At 38.6% G+C, this 13,976-nt stretch overlaps 1 protein-coding gene across 1 annotated transcript in view; it reads left to right on the top strand.

Annotated features, from left to right (window-relative positions):
* The first annotated feature begins 8,785 nt into the window (after positions 1 to 8,785).
* TENM4 (teneurin transmembrane protein 4) overlaps positions 8,786 to 13,976 on the top strand; it is a 1,563,960-nt gene continuing 1,558,769 nt past the window's right edge. Inside the window, exon 1 of the mRNA XM_032099028.1 lies at positions 8,786 to 9,086. The gene's annotated coding sequence lies outside the window, so the exon portion shown is untranslated. The remainder of the gene's footprint in view (positions 9,087 to 13,976) is intronic.

Below are 13,976 nucleotides of genomic sequence, written 5' to 3'. Positions count from 1 at the left end.
GTTTTGTAAAGATGGGTATCTGAATAGGGAACAGAAATTTTACAAAGGCACCCAATACACTCCTATGTGAGGCAAAGACTTCAGCATCTGCTCATATGTTATCAAACAGCAGATACCAAAATTAGCAAGAATCTCTGCAAATGACCAACTCTGGAAAACACCATCCAAAGAGGTCTAGAAATTGATCACCAGGCAAAAGTTGTGGAAAACCAAAATTCATTAGTTCCCATTCTTACGGAAAAAAAAAACCAAACCCAAACCAAAACTATTTCTCTATGCCACTTTTTATGGATACAAATGCTGCTATTTGTGATCACTGACCTAAGAGCTTTTCTGGGATCTTCAGACCATGCTGGCAACATTAGGAAATTTATGATATTATTTTCTTTCTTCTGCAACCCACCTTGTTTTCATACTTCTGTCTCTTTTCCTATTCTTGAACAAATACAGTGAGCTCTTGTCAGAGCTTTTTATTGTTAGCAGAAGACCTTTAAAAACCTTTCTGAGGGCAGTTTTATGAAGTGCTATGCAGAGAATGAATCCTGATGACATAGAGGTGAATTTGGAGTGAGTCACAAATACTTACTTGTTGGGGCATGCTTGGGTTTCTCTACAATATTTCTCAGGAAAAGACAAGCACAAAATATAAAGCAGAAGGATGCATCTTTTGGCTGTGCCTCTGGAAAATATGACAAAGCACTGTACATTTTCCATGTAGTTTTTGAGTAAAAGTCTTGAAACTTTTACTTTGGAGAGGTAGTTTTGGTCTGAGAAGGAATGTTAAGGGCCTGACCCATGAGAGTCTGGTGATGGATTCTATTGGGCAGAGCTGGCATTTATTTTCTTCTTGCTGTGGAAAAGGGATAGGATCCTGGCTGCTCCTTCTACCTCCTTGCCAGAAAGAAATTTTCAACATTACACTGCCTATGCTCCTACTACATAGTATAACCAACAGCAGACCTCTTCCAATGTAGAAGATAGCTTTTAACAACATCTTCTTACAGCTCACAAGGGAAAAAATAGTCTGAGGGACAGACACTGTGACATTCTTAAGAATAACAACCCTCTCCTGTCAACACATCTCTAATTTGCTTTTCCTTCCTTTCTCCTGAGCTCTGTTTGCCAAGTAGAAACAAATAGAGACAAGTGTCTGATTTCATGGATATACTTGTAACTTTGAGTATTGTAAAGCTACACTTATGGCAGCCCAGAAAGCTAATTGATCTCTGGAGTTCCTGGATGGCAAACAAGACATTGCTCTGGTCCTTTCTAAGATGAAAGTGAACCAGGAATGCACAGATTTGCTGCTTAGCAACAGGACATAAATCTCTGTGAACAGAGATATTTTATAATAAAATTACAGGAACTAGAGATTAGCATTACCTACCTATTCATCCAGTCCTTGTCCTGGGGCTAAGGGAATACTCCTGGTGATGCCTTACCACCTCTGTTTGAAGTGTCTCAGACCAGTGAAGTCTCCATGTTTGCTCTCTTGAGACAATCTACAATTTTTAAATCACAGAATCATAAAGATTGGAAAAGACCACTAAGATCATTAAGTCCCAAAGTTCTTACTAAACTCTCAGTAAATAAAAGAAAGCAAGCATTTACATAATATTTTCCTTTTTTTTTTTTTTTTTTTTAAGTCTTTTGACTGTGATTTGGATTTGTATTTTAAGGTTAAAAGAAAGGAAGAAATGTCTGCATGTCAGGGAATTTGAGCCACACCATCAGCCACTTCTGAAAATTTTACCCCAAACCTGCCTCCCACCTGCTGGGCTGTGTGCCATGGGCTCACAAGGAATGGCTTTATGCTCTGCATGGTAGCACTCTGACTGCCCAGTTTCCTTATTGAGGGGAACCTGAAGCCCAATCAGGCCAGCTAAGCATCTTGTTTAAACAGGAGGGACTGGAATGGCTCTTACATCGTTATAGTAGTAATTATCAGTATCAGTAACCCCACAAAAGGGCATTAGTTAGCAAGAAGTGTCAAACAGTTAATGTGCAAGTCTTACATTTAGGCAACAAAATACTTACCATTGGCTTTCTTGGCTTGCTTTCTGAAAGAGCCATGTAGTTATTTTTCTCTGTGTTTTAGTGAAGGAGTCATCAGCCAGGTCCAGCCTGGGAGTTTCTGTACTAGTCTGCAGCACTGTCTTTTCTGTTTCCTTTGATTCTCCCAGTGTAATGATTTACTACATCAAACAAAGTTTGAGTCCATTTTTTTTCCTCTTATATCTGTTCCTAGAGCCCAGCACTCACATTGTTCTAGTTATCTAAGCCTCCTGCCCTTCCTCTGTACTTAGCTCTGTTTCTCACCACATTATCCAATTAGCACCTCACTAACTATTCTGTGGCTGCCTCTTTCCTCTGACCCAGCAGTATTTACACCAGCTCAGTTATGCTTCCTATTGATACTCCTCTCATCCATTGAAGACAATGGGAATGCTGCCTTGTTTAAACAAAAGAAAGTCCATAAAATTTTTTTGCTGTATAAAGACCTAAAAGCCCAGCCATAAAAGAGCACACTATGGGTATCCTTTGGTGCTTGGCATATTTGGTGCTGTTTGGGTGCATAAATGCTGTTGAATATGAAATGACCTTTTGTTTGCATTACAGTGTTATAGCCCAGTTTGCTGACCCTTCCTAATATATGAAATTCTCAATATATTAAATATTTTACTGCTGGTTTTTGGACTGTGGTAATAGGTTTGATGAACTTCATATAATGAATTTCAAAGCCAGGACTTCCATATTTCTGTTCCAACAAGTTTTCATGAGTGTGGTTACTACTTTTTTAAGAGGAGTCTCTGGTTAAATGTTTTTTGGGGTTTTTTTTGAGATGAAAATGCCTATTAGATTAAGGAGTATGGAACAAAACTGAGAAACAAAGTTAGGGAATAAGTATGGTCAACCTTTTATTTGTAGTTCCAGGCAGACACAGATTGAGTGATTTTAGCTCTGTAGCATATTGAATTACTTAAAGCCTGGGGTTGTGATCTCATCCAACTTTTAGAAATTATGTTGGGTCAGGAGAATCTACCCCATCCAAACACACACATACACCTCCAGTGAAAAGTTAGAATTGGCAGTAAAGGCCATTGTTCACTAAAATCTCCTTGATTTTATCTGCATTATTGTGGCTGGAGACAGCAGTGCTGTCTGACTTTTACGGATAAGGAGGTAAGAATTTACTTATGTTTTCCTAGTCCCAGAGGTATTTGAGAGAAAGCCTTTAAATTTTGTTATTTTAATGATTCACATAGAAGAAAATATTTTTGAAAGACCAAGTACTTTGGTGAGCATTCAAATTTAATCTCCATTTAGTAATTAGTTTAAGCATGGGTAATTAAAACGTGCATATTACAGGGCACACATGACTTAAGAGCAGATCTCTTTACACATCAGTGGGATCTCTGCTCCCAAATCAATGGTATTTTTTGGAAAGTTTGCACATGCACCAAAATTCTTCGTATCCTTCCTATCTATACATTTTTCACTGAACATATAGACATATGGAAGTTCACAGCCCAGTACAGTAGGGCTTCAGTAACAAAGCAGTCCAGTTTCCTTCTCAAAAGCACAGTAACAGGTTCACAGAGAGATTTAAGGGACAGATGGGTGTGTGCATTGCTGTTAAAGAGAATGTATGACCTAGCACCTTCTTTGTGTCTGACATTTATGCCTACAATGGCTGCCTTACTAAGGAAAACATATGCTGATGCATGTTATCCAGGGCAAATGGGAAAAACTAGATCTCTTGTACCTGGTTTTACAGAAACATGACTTGAAATTAGAAATAGAAAAAATTTGTACATGGACAACTGCTTTGGGACTATGATCGACCTTTATCAGTGATCAATGGGACCTTAACTTTTGCCAGTTCTTGGAGAAGACACAGTGTCTTATGGGAAAGCTGAAGAATTATACCTCTGTGAAGCTGGTCATGCCCAAGATCAGAATCAGTCCTCTGAATTGCTGCCTTTTTATCTTCTTGACTTCAGTCTGAATTGACTTTCATCTTGACTTTAAAATGGAGACTGCAGAATAGATCATAAGCATAGAGAAAAAAAATTAAAGGTAATCAAGCAGTCACATCACATTCTCTCCACATCTCTTTTTTTTTTAATGCTTGACTTTTGGTGTGAATTCCAATTCACAGGTCTTTGTCAGGCACTAATTTTCATAAATACAAACATTGCTGAAAATTCAAATATCGTATTAAAATCACTTATTATTCGTAACTTAAGAAAGCACAGTTTTCTATGTATAGACCACATTCAAAGAACTTTGCTCGCAAAAAGAACCTGAAAGACTAGCTGTCACATACAAATCTTGTAAAAATGTAAGTGGAATTTGATGCTATTCTAATATGTTACAGGGTAAATTATTAATGTTCAGCGTTAAAGAAAAAATGTGTCTTCTGGGTAAATACACAGCCTCACTCGAATGACATTCATATACCCTCACTCTGAAACTATGAGGAGGAAAAAGTCAATATCTTTAGAACGTGAAATGTGGAATGCTAAAAGAAATATAGTACCAAGATATGGGCTTTAAGTTTCTAAATACTATCTATTTTCAGGCAAGAATTTTTCCATATTGCTGTCAGACAACAGATATTGAAAAGTCAGTACAGCACTTAATTTGAATACATACACTTATAGTTTATTTGTATGCAATACATAGATAAGCACACACATACCTATGTGAAGTATTTATGTATAGATTAAATGAATGTAATCTATACACACACATATATGTACACCCATTTATATACACTCATTCTGGTCTTCCAGACCATTTGTAATGGATAGCTAACATTATGCATATACATATCTACACACAAATTACATGGAGTGGATGTACTATACAGAACAATTTTTCTCTCACTACTAAGAGAAATGTGATTACCAGGTCCTTTCCCAACTAAAGTGACTGCTGTTGCTCTGGGCTCTGTAATGTAGTTGTTTGGAAATCACTGCATCTTTGCAGAGCAACCATCTATGACCTAAGCAAGGTGTCAGAGGCTTTTTATGTGTTTATATTTGATAAATATTCTAAAAATTGTTTGTTTAGACATTTGTTAATTTTTGTTGAAGGAAGAGGAGAAATTCCTGGCTTGGTGGCTTTAATCTTTTTGGGGTGTTTTTGGTTGAATACGTGCTGTTCCACTGATAGGTACAAGCTAAATATTATGTCTGTAATATTCAGTGGAGTTGAAAGACAGCTCCTAATTTCTTCAAACTTTTTTTTTTTTTAAATTTCTTCCCTGAATGTTATTTTCTAGAGAGCCTGTTCCCTGGGAATACACTGGCACCTTGGCAGCTGCTGGGCTATGGATATGGGCAGTGTCCAGGTGACTTCTGTCTGTATGTGGCCTCAGGGCTCTGAGCACATGAAAGGCATGAAAGCAATGTGCAGACATAATGAAGTCCTTAGGAATGGAAATGGTCACTGCTGCCTTTCACCCACAATTTTTATATTAGTTTCTGAATTTTGGAAAATATAGATTCTGGATGTTATGAGTCTTACAATATTTTATATGAGCCCTAGCTCCATTTACGTACAGTTTCAAAGTTCTGTCTCATTCCTTCTTCTGCCTTTAGAAAATGTTTTATTGCTATACAATCTTCCAAGTCTATCTTAGCCTTCAATCTTCCAAAATAAGTCCTGAATGAGTGTTAAAGAACCATTTCTAGTCTTTTCTTGGGTTGCCACTGTAGACCAGCCTATATATAGGTTGGCATTCAAGAGTACTAGACACCTTTAATCCACTCTTTTTAGAGTTATTAATTTACTTTAGGCACAAGTACATTTCCTAACATTCATTTAAGGACTAGTTTAACCTGAAGTTAGTGAAAAATCAGGAGTGGATATACCTCGTTATTTTGTGTCCTGAGTAAATTCCAGACCTTATTTTTTCAAGAAGGTTTGGTAAAATATTTAAGAAGAAAAACATCGTTCCATCTTAAATCAAGGGGATAGGAATAGGATTGACTGTTGTTTATCTTCTTAAATATTTTGAAATAAGTATAAAATTAAGATTTTCAACACTGATGGTGGTTTTGGGTGTCCTATTTGCACTGTTTTGAAAGAGTCTGATTTCCAGGACACATGCTGATTCTGTAGAATCATGTCTCAAAAAATTGCCTAAAGTCAAGTACGCAAAAGAAATAAGTTTTGGAAAGGAAACCCAGACCAAATTATTTGGCCTTTTCATGTGTTTAGTTTTTTTTCATCTAAAAATTATGAGAAAAAAAGTTGTTTCTTTTACTCATCTCACTTAGATAATAATGCATTTGAATGAAAAAATGCAACTTCCTGTGAAGAAAGATTGTAGGGATTCACTACTGTCACTGGTTCGAGCTTTCCTTAGCACAGCCCAATATGTGTCTTTCTTGGGTTTGTTCTAGACCAGGAGGATATTTGATTCTTTTCATAAAAAGAGGATATCTTGCAGGAAAAAAAAAGTTTTCTATAGGTTTGCTCATTCTATAAAGAGATATTGATTCAATGAAAATTCAGATATTTTTGGTGCTTTTTTTCCCCAAATCGTTAGTACCTTATTTACTGTTTAATATGACTTTTAAGTACTGTCGAATTCTTAGAGATTTGGCAACAATCCCAGAACTCTTAGAATCCTTTCTGAACCAGTGTTAACATGCAATAAAACCCATTCTCTGACTTTCATTTTTCTTCTTCTTTTTTTTTTTAAGATGTAACAATAAAGGTATAGGAGGAACCAGAAGAACAAACATCCATGATGTGATAAGCCTGGCACTGAGCCTGGGTGACTCTGCACTACTGAGGAAGCATTAACTGCCCTGACCATGGTGCCATGCTGACAATATCAACACCAATCTAAGTCCTGCTCAGACAGGACTAGCAGCACTAATTAGGAATGGATTGTCCTGGAGATGTCAGCCAACTCAGAGGAAGAACAGGACTTCCACTCTTCATGTGATTTATGGGCAGTTTGGAAGACAGAGACATCCAAGAGAAGATTTCATGGAGACCTCATAGCAACCTTCCAATATCTGAAGGCAGCCTGAGGGAAGCCAGAGAGGGATTCTTCACCAGGAGCTGTAGAGATGGGACCAAGAGTGATAGGTACAAATTAAAAGAAGGGAGATTTCGATTAAATACATGGAAGAAATTCCTGTGAGGGTGGTGAAATACTGGAACAGGTTTCCCAGGAAAGTTGTGGATGCCCCAAACATGGCATTTCCAAAACTGTTTTTCAGGGATAAAATTCTTCTTCACAAGCAAAAATTTCCATTGTCAATGCAAACCTGAGCTGAGCTGAGTGATTTTACTAAGATAATAAAGGTATGTATTTAGAAAAATACATTTATAAAAAGAGATGTAGGGCTTTTAATGTATTTGAAGTGTGAGTTCATTCTTTTTCTTCACTATTTTGCTACAGCGTGTCTGTCTTGTATTGTTTGTTCATTAAGTTTGCTGCACAATGGACTTAAGGCTGTTTGTTCTCTCCACTAGTCTGCAAATAACAATAACTAAAAAAGAAACTTTTCTTCTAACTCAGAAAAATATTCCCTGTAGTGTGGTGCTACTCTGGAGTCCACACGCCTCCATGAAGATTTTTCATGGCCTACTGTTTATGGCCTGCAGCCACCTCACCTTTAATTGTGATCTTATCACACCTCCTAAATAAAGCAGTATAGAGTCAGTCCTGAGAAGAATAATCTCCAGAGCCTTTTCAGGGCTGCTAGACCCTTGTGCTGATTACTCATTGTACGTTTTGAGGTTTTTTTCCCCAGTCAACCCGTGAAGCCAAGTACCACAGTTGGACCAAGAAGTGGATCTTTCAATATTGAGAGAGTAGAGCTTGGCCAGCCAAAGGAATTTTGATCCTACAGCTTTGTGGAAAAGGTGTGCAAGTTAATGTGGCAGCTCAGTTTTCCAGGAGAATGTTGGAGAACACTCCAGAAGAAGTTAGCTATCAAGTTTGCACCGTCAAATTAATGTGAAAACATTGCATTTAAAAAGAAGAGATGAAGATGCCACTTTGGCTCATACTGAATTTTGTGGTTAGTAGCAGGCTGGGCTGCTTCATATTTTGGTGATTTGTGTCTACAGAAGCAGTTTGATTTTATTTGTAAGAAACTGGAACTGGATGAAGGAGAGTCGGGTTCAAATTCCATATGTGACCTTGGACATACCTCTCCCCTGTGAAGCTCATTTTCTCCCATGAAAAGTAAAGATACTGGTATTTCTTTCATTTGTCCTATCCAACCTGACTGTGAGCTCTATATTTTAGACTGAGTCAGTACACCACCTTGCTCTGTGGGGCTAACTTCACAGCTGGCTGCTGTACTCCTATAACCCCTGGAATAATAATAGTTCTTATTAGGGACTCCTCTTAAAACTGTGCTTTATCATGGCTAGAGAAATCCTCTTTCAGATTATTAATTAAAATGAAATCCAATTCCTTTCAACTATGGACCATGACATTTGCAGTGGGAACATTAAGGGCAGAGAAATTTAAATGAGCTATCTTGAAAGTTTTATGTTTGAAGGCTTGAAGACGCATTTGCCCCCTCTTCTCCCCTCCCTGTATGCAGTGTTTCAGATCCATTGCTTATTGACTGATAGACTTATTGGTGAATTCTACAGCAGTGATCCAGCCCAGGGAGGTCAGCAGGGTGCAATTACTAGCAGAGGAGGCTTGGGTGTGCTTCTGAACTACTCCTCCCTGCACAGCTCTTTCCGTATGCATATCACATCTCCCTGCTTGTAGCAGGCTGATGAGTGTGTGCAGTTAGTGCAGGCACACACATACTTCTGCGCTTTCCCTGAAAGTGGAGCATTAGCAACTGCAGTCAAAACGCACCGTTGCTTCTTCAGCTCTGATCCGAGCAGCAACTGTCTAATTCTGTCTGGAGGAACTAGGAGACAGCACTGGAGGCAAGTTTAAAAAGGACCTAGTGACACCCTGCTGTCACATCTGGTTTCACGGATCTACTTATTAGTAGTCCATTTAAAATTACTTTCCTGGTCCCATCTGTATTGCACATTCTTGAGAGCTGGCTGGCTGGGAAAGAAGGAGCACACTGCTGAAGGTATGTTGCAGTCCTCTTTACCTTACATCTTGTGCTGAATGTTTTTATCTGTGCATCTCACTTGCAGACATTCCTGGTATATGCAGTTTTGCACTGAGAGCTGATGGAGAAGGGCTTTAAGAAATCATAGCATTAGGAATAAATAGACAGGTGATTTGTTTTGGTTTTCTTTCCCCTTCAATTAACCATGCTGATTGTTTGCTAAGGGGTAAAATTAAACGACTAGATTAAACTTTCAGGAAAGATGACAACTCCGACAGCATTTAGCATCACAAGCAAATAGATTGCTGTTATTTCTATCAGGGCAAAATGTCCATTCATTTGTTGTTTAACTGTGGACATGGAACATTGCTTTCAAAAGGATGCATTTATTAAATATGGGCTGTGTATGCACTACCAGCTGAAATTTGCATACATGTTTTGAAATTTGGAAAAAAAGACTCTTTCTTTAACTTTCAAAATGCTCTGGACTGCAGCACACTTCTTTAGAAAACAGGAGTGAGCCAGGCTTTTCATTTCACTTAAGTTCTTTTGCTGGCATGTATTCATCTGGTAAAAAGTCTTTGCCAAATACAAGAAGTTTGCTGTTATTGCATTTCCATAAATGTAACAGCTGTGAAGAGCATAAATATTCATTGTGTTTAGATTTTTGCTCCAAAGATTTTTATGAAAATTCTGACTTTTCAAAGGGGATGGGATCTTAGATCAAAGAATTATGCAGGTTGAGATATTGTGATAAGCTGTATATAAGTGTTTCCTCAAAAACACCCTAGTATAGATAAGCATATATCGCATTACATAGCTGACTGTACCTGTTATTTACTCACAGCCAACTTGATCTGTTGCTTTTACTTATGGATTCTTTTGCTAACAGGTCATCAGCAATGAAAATGAAGTACAGTTCAGATGCTGGTCTCTGATGGGATGTTATTTCCCTAACGCTATACAGCTTCAAAACATATCCAAGACATTGCTAATATTAAGATGATTAAATTTTAACTTGGTATATCCTGCATTTTCCCTTAGTGAAAACTTATTTTGGGATGTTTCTAAGGTCAGAGAAACCCACTGCTATCTCAGTGTATTTTAAGGGTGTAAAGAGGTTTGAGTAATCTTTCCTTAGGAAAATTCTCCTGTCAGTATTTTATCAAAATTTTATGAGCGGCAGAGATGGTCCTCCCCTGCAGGTAGAAGTAGAATGGTCTTGAAAATACATAGGCAGCATGTGTGCATGTGTGTCTAGAGATAACTAACTCATCTAAAAAACTTAAATAATCCTATCTGCCTCTTGATCTCAATGACTTCTCTATGACTAAAAATATCCTATTAATGGGTCATACTGCAGATTTCTGTAACTTCACAGTGAAGAAAACAACTAGACAGGAATTGTGTTATGTAAAAATACCTCAGAAACCCTCTTAAGGCTCGTTGTAATTATTTCTTTAAAAATCCTCCTAGTACTTGGGAAGTGCTGGGAGCTGTGGAGTACTTGCCTCTCAAAAGCATGACAAGTGGAGCTATCCATGCATGCTCAAAGTGAATTTAACTTTCTTGATGTCCGAGGGCACCTCTTTGGCAGACTGTCCTCACTCGGGTTGGACTGTGCTGCTCACCACTGGCAAGGTCAGCCTGGCTGGAGAGCTGTGCCTCCCAGCTGCTCCAGCCCTCAGCCGGCGCTGGGCTGTCACTTAGTGTCTCCTCCTCAGGGGACAGAGAAAACACTCTTTGTCCCTTTCTTCTGTCATTTTTAATGACAGCTGAATCAGTCTGGTGCTTGGGTGGAAAGTTTCTGTTTGTCCCCTCCTATCCACCCCTCTCCACACGGTGGATATGCAGGGACTGCAGACATGAAATACATTTAAATACATATGAGAAAAAGAACAATTTGATGGGTCAGATCCTGTTTCCAGGGAGAGGAAATCAGAGTACTCTCCTGAAATTAGTAGGAAGTTGTTTACATGAACAGAAGTTGTTTACAGAGGTGCAAACTGGTGCAAAATCACTCTTTCCCTTGGTACTGTTTGAATTTCTGTGACCTGAGGACCTGGCTCTGTTCCTTTAAAGCTTGGCTTTATTCCAGGAAAAGTAGCCAAAATGGGGAATTTGTCTTTTCACTCACTAGAAAAAAACCTGCCTGTGTATGGAGACAACAACAGATATCTGAGAGCAAACACCTTTTTTCTTTCCCCTCACCAAAGCCTAGGAGAAAAAAACCCACACCAAAATATCTGAAGAAAAACATCTTCCCAAACGCCTCTGTTTAATTCCCTTTAAGACACATAAAGTCTCCTCTTCTGCTTTAATGTGTGTCAGGCTCCTTCCTGACCTCCACCGCTGCGTTGGAGGATGTGAGAGTTAATTCATTTTGACCCTTTGGCCACCTCACCCGTGTGCCTCTTCAAAGCAGATTTGTTGATCATGTCAAGTGCAGCCGCCGATGCGTTTCTCTTCTGCCTCGCAAGAGTCAGAGCCGGCATCCAGAAGCTCGGATGTGTTTTGTTAAGTTACAGTCTCTCAGCCCCAGCACTGCGATTCCCAAGCTGACCAGCCCTCTAGCGTTTTGAGGTATTTGATGCAAAGAGGTCTCTGTAGCTGTTGCTTGCCTTCAGCAGAGGTAAAGAGGGGGATTTGAAATAGCTCACAAGAGCTTAATGGATTTATTGGAATCTAGAGTGATTGGTAAAGCCATACAGCATCCAATCCTTCTGTCTGGAAAAAGCAAGAGCTGGGTTTTGTGTACTTTTAGAGTGCCAAAGCCTCTACGATTGGCGCTGCTGCATGGCTGTGAGTCTGTCAGAGACTGCTGACATACAAACTGCTGCAGAGTTGTTGTAGAAGACAGTTAGCTGTTTACACACTGTAACTGGGATTTCTGAAAGCATCTTATATCACACACACACACGCTGCAGCACTGGAGCACTGCACAGGTTCCTCAGCTCTCCCATGGACGATAGCTGAAAATGAAGGGGAAGAAATGCCATGAAGCCTCAATATTGTAGCAAACTGGGATCCAGATGGCAAACCTTTTTACAGCAATATGGTGGATTAAGTTTAAGTCTCCCCTGGCTACTACTCTCCTGTTTAATTTGTCTTTCTTTAATGCTGTTTTGCTGTAATGCTTTTTTGCAGGGTAATGCCACAAAAAAGCCTGGTATCAGGCATAGTTTTCTATCAGGAGAACTTTCTTTCATCTCTATTAACCCCTTCAGAGCTAATTAACAGATTGCATGATCAGTAGAAGCAATTTGGACTATATATGGAAAAAATGCTTTCACAGTACAGGCAAAGTATGAAACCAAGGTGATTTGCACATAAAGGAAGAGAAATAACCTGTTGGAGGAAGCACAGGTTTTCACTCTTCTGGGCTTTATCACTAGTCAAAAATAATTTTTGGTAGTGCAGCTGCAATAATGGCTGAATTTCTTCACAGAGGAGACGCAAACCTCAGGTTGGTGTTGTACACATGCCAACATTTTTGAGGCTAAATGTCAAGCAGTTTTGTTTTGCCCTGTAACTTACAGATCCAGCCCTGTCTTCTTGTAAGCTGCTACTGGTGTTTGAATATGTTCTTCCTTCTTCGTGCAGTCTCAGCAAGGATCATCACTGCCCACATCTTCTTCAAAAAGCTGGTTGGTGAGACACCCAGTGGTGACAGGGAGTACCTGTGAGCTGGGCAATGGGACCTCCCGGGTGTCTTCCTGCAAGTTATCCTTTAGCAGAAATCTTGTGAGAAAGTCACCCTCAGACAACATGATGCTTAAGATTCCTTCCCTTTACTCTCCAATTCTGTCACTACCTGATGCAGATTGAATGTAAATTATTAAAAAAAAAAATATTTATATAAAGTGTCTCCAGAACACCTCTCGATCATTTTGGTCTTGATTATGCCACTTCAGAAGTGGGTTTATAACTCATTCCCATATGTGCACATGGGAATGAATAGCAAGTTCAATTCTGAATCTCACATGACAGGTATATTCAAAACATGATGAAACGGGAATTAAAAATCCGCATCCAGGTCCGACACTGTGACAGAGTTCATCTGCCATCGCTGCCATCCCTGCCCCAGCTGATGGCTAAATTCACTATATGTGTCCCTGTTTAGCCTGAAAATTCCTTTGAGATACCTTTATGAGAGTAAAATATATAACCAGAAGCCAAAAATTAGATTAAATTCCAGATTAATCACAGAAATAAACCTCTGTTTAGTAAGTCAAATATTTTTTTAGGCCGTGGAGGTTGTATTGACCAGCTCACTGTTAACTAAAATGGGAGTTTAGTCTTCTATCACCTGCTAATTTGTCACTAGTTTAGTGAGTACTTCTTTGTCTCCTGTGCTCTGGACTATCAACCCTTGCAAACCAATAATTAATTGTTGTGGATCTTCCTGGGGGTGAGGAGGAACAATTAATTACAATGAAATAGTGGGTTTTGCCATAAAGTTACTAAGCAGAGCTATGGCAGAGTGAATAATGCATGAGGTGGTTTCCTTTCAGGAAGGTTACTAACAAACATTTCTACTAGTTGGACATTTGGACTTGGCCAGAGAGTGGTGTTTATATTGTTTTGGTGATACAGAAAGCAGTTAGGGAACAACTATGAGATTCTCTCGTATTCTAAGACTCTGGAGAAAAGTCATTATCCAATTTTTAAAAATGAATTAAATAAATAATGAGAAAATGTAAAACTAATCCAGTTTTAGATGCATGGGTAAGTTAACACATAAATTTAAAAGACATAATATAAAATACCGGTAAGTTTTGTTTTGCAAGATAAACACTGCAGTGGTTTCTGTAAATCCAGGGGATAAAAAATAATTTCTAAGTGGTTTTGATTAAATATTTTAACATATTATTTATAAATAAAGCTATAGTGCTTACTAGTTTTCTC

Source organism: Corvus moneduloides, chromosome 2 (assembly GCF_009650955.1).
Source record: "Corvus moneduloides isolate bCorMon1 chromosome 2, bCorMon1.pri, whole genome shotgun sequence".
Taxonomy (NCBI): domain Eukaryota; kingdom Metazoa; phylum Chordata; class Aves; order Passeriformes; family Corvidae; genus Corvus; species Corvus moneduloides.
Note: the sequence above shows the minus strand (reverse complement) of the source record. Positions and strands in the feature narration are given on the sequence as shown.